A 19,419-nucleotide genomic window follows, 5' to 3' on the forward strand; every position below is an offset into this window, starting at 1 on the left:
CTTGAAGTTTAAAGAAAGATCTGCATATACTGCTTATATGTGCATGCAGTGGTTTGCTTTCATGAAATGATTTACTAGACAACTTTGGGGCGGTGAGGAAGTCTGGATTTTCTGATTCTTTGGGCTAAAATGATTATGAACAAAGTAGGTTTGGCATAAATTGCTGATGTACCTCACCGATGTAGTTTCAGTCTTCACTGGTCCACAGCAAGTCTAGATTACCCAACAGCCAGACAAACCCATGAATAGGACAATGAGAAAATAAACAGATAAACAAATACATAACCTTTGGATTAAAAAAAACAGATATTACAAAAGTAGCAGTCACCTTGGGCCAGGAGCTAACCCAGGCTGTGTTTCCGCACTGCCCTCTGGGTGGGAGGGGGCCTAGCCCTCAAACCTAACTTCCTGTGTCACTTGTGTCACTCGGGTCTCTTAAGAAACATTGGATGACAAGCTGGACAAGCCTGTGAAGGTTGAGGGGGTAGGGTAGTAGAAGAGGAGAAGACCTGTGCCCTGGTACAATGCTTGCCTAACACCTGTGCAAGGAGAATGGGAAGAGAGAGGAACTGGATAGGAAACACCTCAGATTCATTGCAGTTCCTGAGAAATTGTCAGCCAGCCTGATGAGGAGTTTCCTAGCAAATCTGCTCACTAGAGTTTGTTCCTGGGCATGATTTCGTCAGGGGAAGCAGGGACTTAGCACCGACAACACAGCAGATCTAGAGGTGCTATAGCTGAAGGCCTTCAGCTAATTGTGCCCACAACCAGGTTTTGTTGGGTAGAGCGTAGTGCCATAACATTTATGCTCACATGCTCTTGAATGTTGGTAAAGTAGGAGTCTTTTTCTTTGGGTTTGAAATTCACTAACGTGTCTTAAAGTGAACCTTCCTAAACTAGTCGTTTAGGTACATGTCAGCTCACACAGTTACACTAAACTAGATTCATTCCCCTTCTCTGTGCAAATAACCTTTGAGGTTAGGCTTCCAAAGCTGACCTTGCTCTTGAAATTTCTTCTACCTCTTAAGAAGTTTGTTTTGTTTTTATCTTCATTCCTTCTCCAAATCTAAGAAAATTAAATGAAAAATAGGTATAAAGTGAGTTCCTTTGTAAAACCGCCTCACAATAAGGCTATTCTAGGGTATCAATTCTTAATACGATCTTTTTGAAGAAACATATCTCTAACATCCATCTCTTACTGCCTTTTCTGTTGGTGTGGCAGTTAAGAGCTATATTGCTTTTGGGATACCTGGGTGGCTCAGAAGGTTAAGCAGCTGCCTTCCGCTCAGGTCATGATCTCAGAGTCCTGGGATCAAGCCCTGCATCGGGCTCCCTGCTCTGTGGGTAGTCTGCTTCTCCCTTCTCTCTGCCCCCTCCATTCCCTGCCCCCCACCTCATTCTCTCTCTCTCCCTCTCAAATAAGTAAAACCTTTATATTAAAAAGAAGATCTATAGAGCTTTTATTTGGGGGTTAATATCCTGTGACCTCAGGGAAAAAATGGAGTTCATTCCAAATGTGAGAATAACTCTGGGACAGAATTTTCGATTATCCTTTTTATTTCTCATCTGTTACTAGTTACGGTAATTAATGCTAGTTTCCACAACAGACAAACTCCAAAGTCTTTGTATTTTAATGCAAAGAAGTATCCAACACTGTTTAGCAGAGAGTACTGTTCCATTTGGTAACTCCAAAGATCCAAGTTTCTTCCATTTTTTCATGTCCCCTTATCATTATATGACTTCTGAATTGGTTGTAGAGGAAAGCAAGTAGGAGGCCACTGGCTCTTAAATGTTCTGAATGAGAAATGACACATTACTTTTATGCACATTGTCATCTGCCATGAACTCACTTCTGTGTCCCTAGCCCAAATGCAAAGGAGGATGGGAAGTATGAATGAGTATGGTGACCTTTGCTGAGCACTGTTGGTTCTTATATGCCATGACAAACTTGCTCTGCCCTCACTCCAGGGTGGCTAACTGATCTTCTGTCCTTCTGTTTTTTCTGTTTCTTAGCCCCTGAAGTATCTCCATATGCATATATTCTCTCCCTTGCCAGGAAAGTAAAAGTAAATATTTATAAAGTCAGTTGTTTCTAGAGATACCTTGAGTTTAAAATATTCATCCACATCTTCTTTATCCATTCATCTGTTGATGGACAGCTAGGTTCTTTCCATGGTTTGGTTATTGTAGACATTGCTGCTATGAACATTCGGGTACATGTGGCCCTTCAGATCACTACATTTGCATCCAGGTTTCCTGTGTTTCTTGATGCCAGTATCAATCTTCATGTTTTCAGTTTCTGGTATTTCTCCTTTTCTCTACATGTCTTATTTGAACGACGTTATTGGAAGGACTGGAATCAAGAAGAAAAGTACGATAATGGTGGAAAAAAACAGTTACCTTTAAAACATCCAACACCTCTCACTTCCTGGCCTTTTGGCTAAGATCAAGTGTAAAACATCCAACACTTAAAGACATGCAACCAAAAAAGTGGAGTAACCAAAAGTAAATAATTATATTTTGTCTCTTGTAAAAATTGAACATAATATGATAATTTTGATCTTGTCATTAGAACAAAGTTGTTAAATTTGCTTATTTCATAGCAGATGAAAAATCCATTTTCCTGAGTATATTGGTTTCCTATTGTTGTTTTAACAAATTGCCACAAATGTAGTGGTATAAAATAATAGAAATGTATTCTTTTACAGTGCTGGTTGTAAGAAGTCCAAGATGAGTTTTATGGGCCTAAAATCAAGGTGTTGGCAGGGCTCGTTTCTTTCTGGAATCTCTAGGGATAAAATCTGGTTTTTTGCCTGTTGCAACTTGTAAAGACCTCCAGCATTCTTTGGGTCATGGTCTCATCTCATCAATCTGTACTTTGACCTTTACAACACTTTCACTGTCTTTGACCCTCCTGCTTCCCTCTCATAAGGACTCTCACAAAATATGGGCCCACACTGATAGTTCAGAGTAATCTTCCCAGTTTCAACGTCCTTATTTTAACCACATCAGCAAGGACCCTTTTAATAAGTAAGAGAACATATCCACAGGTTCTAGGGATTAGGGCATAAGCATCTTGGGGCAGGTGGGGTGGGGGGGGGGCATTATTCAGCCTACTATCCTAAGTTATGTACTGTCTTTACATATCTTGCACTCTTGTCAATAGCCCATGCTTACTAATCAGCTTGATGAAGATGGGGATATAATCCATAGTCATATGATAGATTGATTTTCAAGAGACTGAACTTGACTGATGTGGTAGCAAAATCTTGAGCATTAGCCAGCTATGAATTGGTTTCTGAATATCCACTTAAAAGGAAGAATTGATTAGAGAGGGGTTTAGCAAATTTGTGTTAAGGTCAAGGAATCTTTTGGGAGCAAAGATATCAAGACCTCCACTGCTTCCCTCTTGGGAATCAAAGTTCAGTCTTCCTTAAGGGACTGTGGCAACTAGACAAGAGAGGTCCACAGGTAGGATAGGTTCCCCAGGGCCACCATATTCTAATGTATTAGGGCCAATAAAAATAACTTACAGAGAAGGGATTGGATTTTTAATTTAAATCACAATTCCTCCATCCCCGATGACAGATGGGATAAATCTAAAGGTGAAATTTTGATATTACACAACTTCAGTATGGTTAAGACTTTAGTAGACCTGATTTTTTCCTGGACATTACTCTGATCTTTCCAAACATAGAGAGGTTTTTCCTTGCAAGTGTCATCCACTGTGATATTTTCTATGACCTAATTGTTACCATTGTAGTAGTGTTACTGTAGAACTACTCTGAAATCTTTTAACCAATGTAATGGAATTATAATGGCATTATAATGGGCTCCCCATAATTTCTTTTTACTATTGTAATGCTGTCATAATGGCATTGTAAGGGGTTCTCCATAAACATACCCTGAAATCATTTTGCCACCATCATGACAGTGAAATGAGTCCCCATAGAGTTTATTTGAAATTGTTTTGCTCTTCTAATGGCATTATTAATGCAGCCTTCATAGACTTACAGGGAAATTGTTTGACCATTATAATGTGGTCTTTGTAGACTTACAATAAAATCTCTTACTAGTGTAATGTGGTTTCCATTAACTTGCACTGAAATCATTTTCCCACCATAATGGCATTATAATAGGGTATCCATGAACTTGGACTACCAAAGTTTGGTTCTCTTGATGGCATCATAGCAGCAATGCTACAAAGACCGTTAAAGTAATGTTGATGCTCTGTTGTGTCATAAGCAAAGACTGTAAGTAATGCACATCTACTTTTCACACTTAAGTATCATGTGGTTTTTCCTTTAAAAGTAATGCCCTGACCGCTATATACTTTATAAACCAACAATACTTCTCAGATAACTAGATGAGAGAAGCCTAGAATCTTAGGACAGAAGATCTTATCTCAGTCACCCTTTATATAAATTCTAATGGTTTTCGTTAATTTGACTATTTTTTTCAAGTGTGATACATTCTTTTCCTCCTGGTCCTTCAAAGCATAAACAGTATTACTTTTATAAATTCTGTTTTATACTGTAATTTATGATGAGAGTAATATGAAGTACAATCATTACTTTCTAGTTTTTAATATGAACATTCTGAAGTATACAGTGTTTATATCTAGTTTTTCATTGCTTTGGTCCCTTTAATGTAAAAGAGACAACACAAACACAGAGTACTCACTGGCAAAGAATGCATATAGTATATAGATAGATTACAAACATGAAATAAATAGAGTGGATTAAGTATCTGCTGGATGCACAGACCCAGTGTTAGGTACATTCTTACTATATGTAAGCATAGTAAAAGCTGTGATGTTGAGGGAGTTTTATGTTTGCATAGAGTGTGATTAGATTACCAGAAATGTAACTTCATAAATAGCTTTTGGGGACCTATCTACCACACATGGTTTTGAGAGTGGACAATTCAATCAATCCTTCACTGAGTTAACAATAGCATAATGAAGATATATATGATTTCAAAAGGCGTAGTGTGTTATTCTTCTATTATTATGGATTTTATTTCTGTTGTCCTTAAAATTCTATGCTCTCAGTCTCACTTCCTTTAGGCACATCCATGAGTTTTTATATCAAGAAGCAAACCTGGGCACCTGGTTGGCTCAGTGTTAAGCAGCTGGCTCTTGATTTTGGCTCAGGTCATGATCTCAGTGTCCTGAGCTCTAGCCCTGTGTCAGGCTCCATGCTCAGTGGGGAGCCTGCTTGAGGATTCTCTCTTTCTCTGCCCCTCCCCCGGTTGTGTGTGTTCTCTCTCTCTCTCTCTCTGAGATAAATAAATGTTAAAAATAAAAACAAAAAGCAAATCGATGTAATTAGGTATGAAATAGGTAGGGACCAAGGCATGTGATTTAGACAGAACATGAGTATTTAAAAAAAAAAGAAAAGAAAAAAGCGAGTAACTGTTTTCTAAAAGTGGCCAACCATGTCTTTACCTTGGTGTAAAGAGAAAATTGCCTTAAAGGTGTTCCTCTTTGGCTTAGAATGTTTCCTTTAAGGTTGACTCTTCAATTGTAAATATAAGACAAGTAGTTATTATTGCCCTGGTAAAAGGTTATGGCAAGATACTCTTTTTGGTAAGAATTTTCCCTCTGATACCCAGTTTATCTGTAGTATTGGTCACTGAGAATGAAGAAGAAGAATTTGTGTAGAAGTCAGTGAACCTTTTAGGAACAAAGGGATCAAGACCTACACCACTTCCCTTTTAGGATTCAATTCTCATACATTATCTGTCATGAATTGAGGTAGGCAATAGAGGTCCACAGGAAGAGATTCCCCAGGGCACCTCAGTGCTTTTCTACTACATGGGATGACTGGAATGATGACTGAGTTTGGTGCCAAGACATGTATACTCAGGGCTTAGGGCACAAAAGCAGCAGGGAGTTTGTCTCAAGCTAGTAGCCTCTCCCATTGCTGTGATTTCAGGTAATGCTATTTATTATTAATAACAATAAGATGACAACATTACTATAGCAAGGATTTTTCTGTGTGCTTCATATAAATCTGCTCAAAACAACTTTTGAATATCACATCTTGCCCATAGGAAAGTTGGGAGAGTAAATGACTTGACCAAGATCACACAGCTATTAGGCACTTGAGGCAGGGGTGACCTTGCAGTTTGACTCTACTCTCTACCAATTTTTGTACTACAACATTTTGGTATCCCAAATTTGGGGCACCCTTACCCCTAGCACACTCACACCATGGGATCTTACTTTCAGAGCTGAGATCCAAGATGGTAGGAATAATTTCAGAACTGGGGCTTGTAGTGGTTAAAGAAATATTTGGTAAATTATACCTTATGCCCTTTAGATCCTGAGAAAGCACTGCCAGAATACCAGTGATATCAGCAGCAGATAAATTTAGCATCCCAATATATGAGTCCACATGTGTTCTATGACAAATGTGGCTAAGAGCAAAGTGATTGCATCAAAAACAAGGGAACTTTCTTCCATTGAACTGATCAGATTTTCTAGTTCTTTTCTCAAAGTGTGAAGCAGAACTGATTGCTTTGAATGAGAAAGTCTCCAGAGTTCCTGAAATATGTGGGGAGTTGAAGATGTCCCAAGAGAGATACTTGAATTTCTGCTAATGGGCATGTAAAGGCTCTAGAGACTAATTTGAATACTAGAAATAGAAATGACCCATATATATCACAAACTCATGAAACAGGTTATTTTGCATATTCTGCAAAGACCTCTGGATTAACATATACCAGTCAGATTTCATAAAATATAAATGCAACCAATGATTATCTCTGAATTACTTAATGAACGCCACTGGCTTTTACTGCCAAGGTTCGGTTACAGACTTATAAATAAAATAGAAAAACAAATCACAATGGTCAGAGGATGATAGCACAATAATATTGGGGTAAAGTTAAGAAAATAACTGTAAATTATAATGTGGATATCATATAACTGACTTTTAAAATGCCAAAAACAAACACCTTCTTAGCATTCTAGCATTTCATTTCTGTGAAAAGATTAATATCAACACTAAGCATATCATCATTCCTCAAACATTAACAAGAGGTCTTGCAAGGCAATAGAAAAAGCATTCAAATTGGCTATTAGAGGATATAAAAGAGCTATGAGGATTAAATGAGATAATTCACTTACAGCCTTTACTCTAGCACTTGACACATGGTGAGCATCCAACAGATGTTGGCTCTTATTATTGTTCCGTTATTGTCTTCATCCGTCAATGAAGCCTATGGCTTCAAACAAGTCACTTAGATTCTCTAGGTCTTAAGATGACCTTCAAGTCTTCTCTAGGTCTTAAGATGACCTTAAGATGACTTTAAAGCCCTTCTTAATATTCAGCTTGTTTAAATATATAAATTTTGCTGGCAGAATTCTAATCTGAGTATTTTCTGTAAGTTTTGTTAAGATAGGTCAAAATTATTTAGTCACAGGTAGTAAATTGTGAAATTTTGATGAACATAGAAGTTTGAGTTATTTAAACCAGTTGCAAGAAAGGCACTTAGCGTGACCTGCTGCATAGCAGTCAAAAATGAGGACTCTGAGTTTAAGGGTTATTATGGACCTTAAGAAGAAAAAACCTGGTGGCTAAATGGGAAGAATTACTGCCAAACACTGACTAATCATGAAACATGTTGCCCAGTAACCTCTCTAAGACCCTGGAGTAGCAACATCATCAGCAGAATCCCCTTCAAATAAAATTATTTTTTATGGTTAGTAATACCAGTTATGTGATGAACTGTGGATGTCAGAAGTCTTTAAGAGGAAGTCTTTTGAGATATTTTGATATGAAGAGGAAATAGTTTGTCAGTCAGTCAACATGATTTACTGAGATTATTTGACCATAGAGCTGTCAAAGTGCTATAAAAGAGCAACATGTGAGCTGTATAAGATCAGACATCCAGACAAACATTAAGTAAGTTGAATCCATTGGAAAAAGGAAAGTAGGGCTACCTATTTTTATGGCTCTTAAGGGCAAAACATAAGATACAACAAGGTCTACCCACAGTTTTTGGCCTTAACAACTGCCAAAATTTTTGGCTTGTTATGTCCTAATTTTTCTAAAAGATTTGTTTATTTATTTGAGGGTGATAGAGGGTTGCGAGGGAGTGGGGCAGAGGGAAAGGGAGAGAGAGAATCTCAAGCAGACAGACTTCCAGCTGAGTGGGGAGCCCAACACAGAGCTGGATCTTAGGACCCGAAGATCATGAATCTGAGCCAAAATCAAAAGTCAGACACTTAACCAACTGAACCGCCAAGGTGCTCCCATTATTACTTTCCTATTTTGATATAACCTTATTCTGTTGGATAGAGAAAGTCTTTGACAAAAGTGGGATGAAAAAAATTGGTGTTTGGCTTTTTTTTTTTTTTTTTAAAGATTTATTTATTTGACAGATAGAGATCACAAGTAGGCAGAGAGGCAGGCAGAGAGAGAGAGAGAGAGGAGGAAGCAGGCTCCCAGCCAAACAGAGAGCCCAATGCGGGGCTCGATCCCAGGACCCTGGGATCATGACCTGAGCTGAAGGCAGAGGCTTTAACCCGCTGAGCCACCCAGGTGCCCCGGTGTTTGGCTTTTTGACAAAATCAAAACCTTGGGCTTTGTTCATGAACTGTAAGAAATGACTCTAAACTTAAGGACATGTTCTTCTCCATGTAGAGGTGCCTAAGAAAATTGTGAAACATGGTGAGAGGAGATGGCAGCATTCGTGACCTCTCCCATCTTGACCCCTAAAATCCCTAGAGTTGCTCTGTGTCTTATATTTCCGTTTAGTCTTTGAGCCATCTCAGGGATGGCGTAAGTTGTGACTCAAGACAAAAATGCACTAACAGTACATCACCAGCCCATGCTGTCTTTCCTCTTAGTTCTTTGGGTCATCTGATCCTTTCCTTAATCAGCTCTTCTTATCATCTCAACTAGTATTACTCATTTTAAGATTGCATTTTCTGAACATCCGGAGCAAAGGTGAAAGAATACAAAAAATTTTAAAGGAATGACTTTATAGGCCCCTGATGGGTTAGTACAACTCACAGTTTTACTACTGTGGGCATATTTTGCTTCTGTAGTTTAAGTAAATAGTTATCCATTTAATATGTCATTAAGTAGCCCTCATTAGGCAGACACTATATTTTTATTGAAAAGATTACTGTACCTTTATGTTCAACTAGAATATATATACAATTTATATTTTTAAATTGTTTTCAAGATAAATATTTCAGACACAGACCTTTAATTGAGGTGTAAATGTACACAATGAGGGGGGAAAGTTCTTGGGCCTGAAGTGTACAACTCAGTTGGTAGCCATGGTGTGTATTATTGGACATTTGGGCTGTTTTTAGTTTTTGACCTTTATGAATAAAATGGTGGAAGCATTCATGTCCAAATCTTGGTGCAAACATGCTTTCATTTATCTTAGGTTTGTGTGTTGAAGTGGAATTTCTGGGTTACAGAGTGCTGTATGTATAGCTTTAGTGGATACTGACAAATATTCTTACAAAGTGGTTGAAGCAATTTACATTCCCACCAGTGCATAAGAATTCCAGTTGCTGCATGTCATTCCCAAGACTAGGTACTATATTTTTAATTTTAACTGTTTGGGGAGATGTGTAGTGTTGTATATTCTTAACTGCATTTAATCTGAATTTCAGTGACTTCTGATGGCAAGTTCAAAAATTCATAACTACAATTTTGTTTTTGTAGAACAGGTTTCTAGCTTCTTTGGCAAATATGGTACAATTATTTATAACACAATCCCAAATTTTTACCACATTGAATTGGTTGGGAATTAAGAATTAGGTTTTAGGGCGCCTGGGTGGCTCAGTGGGTTAAGCCGCTGCCTTCGGCTCAGGTCATGATCTCAGGGTCCTGGGATCGAGTCCCGCATCGGGCTCTCTGCTCAGCAGGGAGCCTGCTTCCCTCTCTCTCTCTCTGCCTGCCTCTCTGTCTACTTGTGATCTCTCTCTGTCAAATAAATAAATAAAATCTTTAAAAAAAAAAAAAAAAAAAAAAAAAAAAAAAAAAAAAAAGAATTAGGTTTTAATTTTAGGTCGCCAAGAAGCAATAGAGTGATTTGTGCAGTTTTCTTTTCTTAACTGGCTTGTTTGTATTGTTCTAAGTTTGGTTTTATTTCTCATATATATGGTTTAATAAATATTTTATTCTCTGGTGTGGTCTGAGTCTCTGGCCAGGAAAGGCCCCTGACTCTGTATTCAATGGAGAAAAGATACATGTAGACAAAATAAACATCGTACTCTACGTCGTTTCCATCCTGTTTTCAGGTTTCTTTGGATTCATTTAGATTTTTAATCCTTCTCCTTAGCAGAAAGTGAAAGGGCCTAATGGTCTAAGTTACTACTACTTATCCCTTGAAGGATTTCTTCCTGTACAATTCCTGGAGAAATTCCTTCTTGGTCCTTTCGGCCGAGGGACCTTGCTCCAGGGCCACCAGCTTTCTCTCCTTTGCGTTGACATGGTTCTCCTGTCAGATCTAAGTCTTAAGAAGGGTTATGCCCTTCCCAGAGTAAATGGCTTTCCATCTGCTTCAGGGAAATTACGTAAACTCAAGAGTGTTGGAGCACATCATGTGGTCACAATAACAAAAACAAATTCTTATTACTTATAGTGAGGGCAATTGTGATCCAAATTAATGGCTTTACTCTTACCTGTGTTGGAATAAGAACTGAGCAGAGGAACAGTCTTCTTCCTCTTGGTCTAAACTTAAATCCATGATAATTAATGGCCCTAAACCATACATTTTGTTTTTAAGATTTCCTTAATTTTACATAAATAGATGATTCTATTGGAGACTGAACTTTGTAGTGCCAAAATTGCTACCAAGTGTAAAGTTAGCCTCTTGTAAAAGCTGCATTAACTCTTCAGAGCCAATATTTACATGAAAATGAACCTAATGCATCACTGATTTATGAACTTTGCAAACATTAAACTATGCCAGGTACTATTATATTCTTGAGATTACAATAGTACAAACAAAGAAAAGTCATCTTTCTCTGTCCTCATGGGCTTAGAATCTTGTAGTGTCATTGTGCAAAGTTCTTAAATTTCTAGCCTTATAGATCCAAGAACCTGAACTAAGTGACTTATAAAGATATCAAATTTCAGAATGACTAGGCATTCCAAGGACCCTTCACCTACAGGCAGGAGGATTTTGTTCAAACATCCCTTTATTCACAACTATATGTATAGTTTTTACTTCATTTGCTTTAACTGGCATTGTTCAACCCTGAGGTGTCAGGAGTACGACAGATGTACCTGTTGTCTGCTGGAGTTTCTGAACTGTTGTTATCTTAGATTCTGCTTGGAAAACTCTCTGCTTAATGGCTAAGAGCCTGGTCACTACTAGCTTATTGAAAGTGCAGTTTTAATCTCCATGTAAATGCTCTTGCTCATATGTATCCTCCTCCCAGGGAACCCAGCACATGGATTTTCTTTCCCTTTTTCAACTATAGTCATGGAGTATGTATGTGCATGCACACACGTGTGTGTGTACTTGAGAATATTTGGTTAGTTAAGAGTGTACACAGCCTAGAGGGAAGAAAAATTAGAGAAAAATTCATACATCTTCAAATATGCCTCTCAAGCTTATACTTTAGTTGCAACCTGCTTTCCTTTATCCCGTGTAAACCAGTAAATGTTATGTTTAGACAATTAGATTTAAAAGTCTAAATTAAAGAAAACTCTAAGTTTGGGATTCCAGCTCTGCCATTCAATTCCTGAGTGACTTGGTCAACTTACATCTTGTCTCTGGCTTTCAATAATCTCAGCTGTAAAATGGGGATAGTAATTCCCATTGTCTGCATAATCAAATATTTTTAAAAACTGGGGGAACCTGGGTGGCTCAGTGGGTTAAGCCTCTGCCTTTGGCTCTGGTCATGGTCTCAGGGTCCTGGGATTGAGCCCCACATCGTGCTCTCTGCTCAGCGGGGAGCCTGCTTCTCCCTCTCTCTGTCTGCCTATCTGCCTGTGTGATCTCTCTATGTAAAATAAATAAATAAAATATTTTTTAAAATATTGTGATCTCTCTATGTCAAATAAATAAATAAAATATTTTTTAAAAAATGGATTGCACAGGAGATTCAGGACAATTTCTAAAATTATATAACATGAGGTATTTTATATAATGAAAGGAGCTAGTACTACAGTTACTTCTCACTGTCATGGTGGTTGACAAAACTAGGAGGAGAGAGGAGGTAAGTGTGCGACCTACTCATAAAACCCCTTATACACCATAACCTTCTCTGTTCTTTGCCTGTCCTCATATGTTCAAAGTACCGTTTGCCAGGGATCAAATCATGCTTTGAACAAAAGTATATCAGGATTGTTAGGCACATAGGCACTCATAATATACCCTCTTTCATAGAGGGCAGACTTTTACAAAGTTCTCTCAACCCATGCTTCACTCCACCATGAAATATTTCCTTTGCCTATGGGTCAGTTATCCCATTTCACTAATGAGGCATGGATAAGTTAAATGATATCACTTAGGCACAAATGATAATTAGATGGCAGAGCCAGAATTAGAACCCATTAGACAGTTTTACTTCCAGGTCCATTCTCATGTCATTGAACAAGTCTCGTGCTCCATTTCAGCTCAGATTTCTTATTTACAGTGATGTGCTGTTTAAAATTTCACAGATTATCACTTGACCCCTTAAAAACAGGATTATGTGATTGTAACACTCATACCTCAGTGCACTTTTATTTTTACTTAATCAATTCATCAGAACTTTCTGTTGTTAGCAGGAGAAAGACAAGAGAAAGACAGGAGAAACTTTCATGACCGCTCTAAGCACTCAGTTCTTCATTGGAATTGGTAGTATTTTATGGAAGCAAAATAGACACAACCAGAGTTATGATATAGCAAGGAGCTGCTCTAGATCTGACCATGAAAAGAATGTGGCTGCTACAACAAAAGCAGAAAACATGGAATATAATTTTATAATTCTGTTTTTCCCATAAGAAATTTTATTTTCCACATACACTTAGCTTGTCTATATATGTCTATATAAATCATTACTAAATTCCTCTGTATACAACAGAAAATCTAAAAATAGTTATTGAACACATGATAAAATTCATCCCCTCAAAGAAAATAAGTTCAGAAGTAGACAGCTAAGGGGCGCCTGGGTGGCTCAGTTGGTTAAGCCTCTGCCTTCAGCTCAGGTCATGATCCCAGAGTCCTGGGATCTAGTCCCTGCTCCATGGGGAGTCTTCTCCCTCTGATCTTCTCCCCTCTCATGCTCTCTCTCACTGTCTCTCTCTCAAATAAATAAAATATTAAAAAAAAAAAAAGAAGTAGACAGCCAAGTGTAATAATTGGAACCATGGAGTCACCAGAAATCCTTTCTTTCTTTCTATTTCTGCTCTGTCATCCTCACTGTGTGTCTTCCGTCTTCAGTGTCACCCTGTGGTTCAAGGTGGCTGCTAGAGCTTCTGTCCTCACATCCTTGTTCAAGCAGCAGGGAGAGGGTATGCACAGACTGCTGATTTTCTTTCAAGGAGTTCTCCAAGTCCTCCACAACTACTTATGTCACCTTGGCTAGGTTTTATTCTTATGACCACCCTTAATTGTATGGAGAGAAAAGCGTCTATTTTGTTTGGGTTTTATTTTGTTTCATTCTTTTCTATTTATTTTTACTTTTCTATTTTATTTGTAAGTTGGCCAGGTTGACTCTGCTATGGTTCTCCGGTTTCACACAGTAAAGAAGAAGGTAAATGGTTATTGGATAGACAGCGGTGTCTGTCAGTATTTAAACCAGGCATGGAGTAAAATACCAAACGTGAGAATTACTTGGCTAACTATGAATGAGCTTCCAAATAATTCACGTGAAAGATTAGTCCTTATAAATTAACAGTCCTCCATAATAAGGAAGTCTTTGAATAGATTTTTACATTGCTATTTCACAATAAAGCGATGCATCATTATCATAACAAACAACATCAAAGTATGAAGAGAAAAGTTAACCTATATCCCTGTATCTGTTTGCCATTCTGTCTCCCACCCTACCTCTCAGAAAACCAAAACTAGCAGTTACGGGTATTTTCCCACATTTCTCTAGAATTATACAAATAAATGATACACATGTTGTTAGTAATCAAAATTGAATCACAGTATATAAATTATAATGCAGCTTAATTTTTTTTTTGCAGCTTAATTTTTAACTTTATGTTCATTAGATATAAATGTTCCCATTCTTTTTAATAGCTGCTTAAAATTGGTGAGTGTGGATACGCCATAACAGTTTCACAAAGAAGACAACTTTTACTAAGATATCCACAAGGGCAGCAAAATCAGCTTGATGAAGTACTAAAGACAGCTGAAAAAGCAAAGGCCTGAATGGCTGAGAGCAAGTGAGAGGGTTTAGGGTTGAGCCCAGTAAGTGGGTTATCGTGACTAGCTAGAACACAGAGCATGCTCTGAGTGTGACTGCAGCATTTTCAGGACACCAGGGGCACTTTTTAGCATAGCTTCTTCTGCCACAAAATCCCTAAAGATGCCATTTATGCCATCTGGCTTTGTTGTTCCTCTCAATCAGCATCTTTAGACATTTCTACTATTCATTTTTTCTCTTTTCAAAACATCTCTCCAATCAAATCACCATCTAATTTCTAAATTCTGAAAAAAAAATTTAATTAAAAACTTTGCCCTTAAAGCACTTTTTCTCGTTATTAGTCCACCTGTTGATAGCATTTCTTTTTGAGTTTGCATTTATTTTTATTCTTTCTTTCATACATTTTTCTTGTCTTTATTCTGCCCTCATATCCCTTTTTCCATGATCATCTGTCCCATCCTGTAATGCTCATCAAATAAATACTTAATGAAACACAAAGCAGCATATATAGTTTAATCTTGAATTTGCATAAATATTTAAAATGTTATATTGAGAGAAGCTGTGTTAGAGTCTGAATCTCTAGGTTAGCTATTCCTCCTTCCAGAATTTGAACCTCATGCCATGAACTGCTCTGCTTCTCAGCCTTGCCCTACCTAGTTTGTGAGACCTGACTGTACAGGATGAATGTGATGGAGAAGTATGAAAAGTAAGTAAAAAAGCAAAGGCAATTCCGTGTAAGAGACTAAAGAAACACTTTTTCTGGAACACAAACATGTAGATATCTTGGCATGCAAGGCAGACAGGTATGATTCCAGAACTCAGACCACGCTGCTCAGGTTCTCCTGGATGATCCAGGCTTGGGAGATTTTGGTGGGGGAGAGACTGGGTAAATAGGATAACCATGGAGATGTTCATTGGGAAGGGCTCACATACTCTTCCATTCCTTCATCTGTTTCCTCATATCCTCAGGTTACAATGAGGTTAACTGGAGATGCCAAGAAATTGGGAAGCTGGTTCTGAAAGCACCTAACAGCCTACCTGTTTCCCTTGGTCTTTTAAATCATGTTTACTAAGGAACGTGATCTGTATTTACACAATAGTCAGTGACAATATTAATAAGAACAAAGATCTCAGGCAGTCTCACATACGGAAGTAATTTGCATATGAGGAATCCAAAGCAATAGAATGCTTTGTCCCAGGTTATGTTACTGTTGGCAAAGCCAAAAGTGAGCTCTTGTCTGTTGTACAGGCTTTCTTCACTCTGTCCTTGCCCAAGGCTGCTTCAGATATTGACCCGATAGGTATAGTAAACCTTCCATTATTTCTGAGAGAAAATGTCACATAATATTTTATGCAATGCTGATCACGTATCAGACACCATTGTACAAGTTGTTTCATGCTTTCATTTTCTCCATGAATATTTTCCCAGAAACATTTTTGTTTAGCCTCTTTGTAGGCACCGTTGACAAACTAAAAGGAGTCTCTGTCCTCATGGAGCTTACCTCTGGGTGTGTGTATGAATATCTGTGTGTGTCTGTGTATGTGTGTATAGAGGGTGAAGGTGGGAAGTGAAAGAAGAACAGTAAGTATATATATATACACACACACACATACACACATATATGTATATATATATACACACATACACACATATATGTGTATATATATATACACACACATATATGTATATATATGTATGAAATTATATATCTATAGTTTCTCTGTTAAATGAGCATCAGAGATTTAAGGATAGAGAACAATGCAGATGATGAGGGAAGAAAGCTACTTTACATTATCTCATTTAATCCTAATATCAAGTCTGTGAAGTAGGATTTATGTTAACCCTAAGACACAGATAAAGAAATGAAGGTTGAGGGTAGTCGGTTCACACATCTTGGGTGGGAAAGAGTTGGCATTAAACCCAGGTTGGCTTCCCTATAGAGTTGTGCTCTAGTCACTATGCCCAGTTACTTCTAAATGAGATTGTCAAAGAAAAAAAATTGCTTGAAATCATATTCAAAGTAGGGATTGTTAAATGAGAAAATACAGAGGGTAAGTGCTGATGATTAAGTGTCTGAACAGTGGAGCTGAGTTGTTTAATGAGGTTAAGGCTCGTGGCATCAGAACTTGAGTTATTTCATCTTGAGAATGGCAGAAAAGAGGCCAAATAAAAATGCATTATTGGATTCATCTGGTTCCTATTTTCAAGGATCAAAGAATCAGCTAATAGGTACACAATTCTTGAAGCCATGCTGTTCAAAGCAAGGTCAGCAGCTAATAAAGACATCTACTGTTTAATCATGGATCAGACCACTTGACTTTGCTTGTATCACTGATACCAGCCATTATTGGCTGAGAACCAGCAGAGTACTCAGTACAGCATGAAATAAGAGAGGTTTGGGGATCTGTTAATTGCATCTTGTCTCAGCTGTAGGAGGTATACTACTCCAAAATCAGTCCCCTCCAATTATTCCAGGTTGCAGCTGGCATGGTGAACCCTGGGTTGTTTTCACCCAATGAAAGAGTCTAATTTTATCACAGAATCACAGGACTGGCAAGACCTTGAGAGGTCAGCAGAGGCTTTCAGGCAGGACTGTGCTGAGTGAATATATCTAATCCTATTTTAAACCATTTCCAGAGGGGAGATTCCAGGATTTCTCTTGAAAGCCAATGCCAGTATTAAGCAACCTTTTCTGCAGCCAGTCTAAGATCCCTAGTAATTTATTTTAAATTCATCTTTCACTGCATTCATAATGCTAGTTTATGCTATCTCTATTTTCTCTCTTCACTTTATTTAAAAAAAAAGTATTGTTGAAAGTTAAAATAACTCTTATTTTTGGATAGAAGGATTAATAATTTGTAGTTGTGGTTTAATGGTACATTATGTTAATTATTAAGCTTAATGTGCCTGAATTGAGTACCTATTCCATAGTATCTTTAAGAATTTCAAAGAAAAAAAAATGAGTTAGCAGGACTTCCCACCTACCTCTCATTTCCCCTAGTGTTTCCCTGATTCTAGGCACACTGGCCATTCTATATCCTCAGATGTGCCAACCTTATTTACTTCTTACTCAGGGCTTTTGAACTTGCTATTCGATCCTGTGCCTGTAATAGTCTTCCCTAAATCTTTGTGTCTAGGGGCCTCCTGCTAAGAAGTATCATCCCTCATTGACCTATTTAAACTTTCCTCAGAACACGTGTGAGTCTCTAAAATTAAAATTATCTTATTTATTGCCCAGTCGGCACGTTGTTCTTTTTGCCTTCCATGGGAGAATGTAAGAACTATGTGATGGGAGACCTCATCTGACTCTTTTTTTTTTTTTTTTTTTTTTAACCATTGCAATCCCAGTGTCTGAACAGGTTTCTGCTAGGGAATCAGTAAATATTTGCTCAACAAATGAGCAAAAGGATGGTTGAGTAGTCATAGAGCAGGGTGGCATGTTCTCTAAGTCTCTGTTTACTTGGAGAGCTCCCAGAATGGTGTGTTCAGAGAAGCTGTAGGGTATGCCTCCATGAACTTGAAAGTCACACCATGAGGCTTCGAGTCCCAGATCCAACATTTATCATCTGTGAAACCTTGGTCAAGTTACTTAATCTCTGAGTTTTAGTTTGTAATCTGTGATGTGGTGATGATAAAACTGCCTGCCCTCACTTGTCAGTTATTAGGACAAATGGGTTATTTCATAAAAATGAATTATTTTATATAGTACATAATGAATTTACTTTTTAAAATGATATTTATCAAGCATCTCCTCTGCCAAGCACTAATCTAAGAGCTAAGGATACAGCAGTGACTTAAGTAATAAAAGTCTCTACCCTCAGTTTACATTTTGGGGCACATACATGCATGTTTTATAATCATTTGAAGAATAAGAACAGGCTTCTGAGCTTAACCTTCAGTGGGATTAAATCTGAACTCTGGTCATTGTGCTAGTGCTGGCTCTTCGTTCAGTAGTGAACACATATTTACTCTGCGCTTTTTATGGACTCCAGCCTAAGTATCCAGTTAATAATGGTGTATTAAGGCACGCTTGGTGGCTCAGTCAGTTAAGTGTCTGCCTTAGGCTCAGGCTGCCATCATGATCCTAGAGTCATGAGATTGAGTCCTGTATCAGCTCTCTGCTCAGTGGGGAGCTTGCTTCTCCCTCTGCCTGCCACTCCCCCTGCTTAAGCTCTCTCTCTCCCTCTCTTTCTGACAAATACATAACTAAATAAAATAATGGTGTATTAAGAGGGTTCTTAGAGATGTCTATGTGTAAGAGGATGTGGCCAGTCTTACCTACAAATGGATTGCTTGTGTTTGAAACCTACAGTGCATAAGGAGATCTGTAAAGAGGTACAAAAAACATGTTTGCTTAATATTGATTATATATATTTTTAGAAAAATTATCACAGCCCAAACAAATGCATATTTCTTAGGACTCTTTTTGTTCTTGTTGTTGTTGTTTTGTATTTTTTTTTAAGATTTTATTTGTTTATTTGACAGAGAGATCACAAGTAGGCAGAGAGGCAGAGAAAGAGGAGGAAGCAGGCTCCCCGCTGAGCAGAGAGCCCGATGCGGGGCTCGATCCCAGAACCCTGAGATCATGACCTGAGCTGAAGGCAGAGGCTTTAACCCACTGAGCCACCCAGGTGCCCCTCTTGGGACTCTCGATAAAGAAAGGCTTTTTTTTTTTTTTTTTTTTTTTCATAGAAATAAGGATGTTTCTTGATTTTAATCAGTGAACATGTGCATCAGGAGAGCTAGACTTTGATTTTTTTGAAAAAGCTATTTTTCTACGAGTAATCCATTCTCCTTTTAAGATGGTTTAAAAAAAGACCTAAGCAGCCAAGAGGAACTTTTACTAATATATTAATAGGTTTAGGTTAAAATGTAATTCACATATTTTTTAAACATAGTGAGCTTGTATTTCTAAGATTTACCTTTGTATTTACCAGTATGATATGACCCATATTCTCTCTCAGCAAATACAGATTCCCCGTCATTTCTGATAGCACTATAAGATCTGTGTATGAGTGTATCTTAATATATTTGTTTAACTCTTATTGAACATTTAAATTGCTTCTGGTTGTTT

Source organism: Meles meles, chromosome 3 (assembly GCF_922984935.1).
Source record: "Meles meles chromosome 3, mMelMel3.1 paternal haplotype, whole genome shotgun sequence".
In the NCBI taxonomy this organism is placed as follows: Eukaryota; Metazoa; Chordata; class Mammalia; order Carnivora; family Mustelidae; genus Meles; species Meles meles.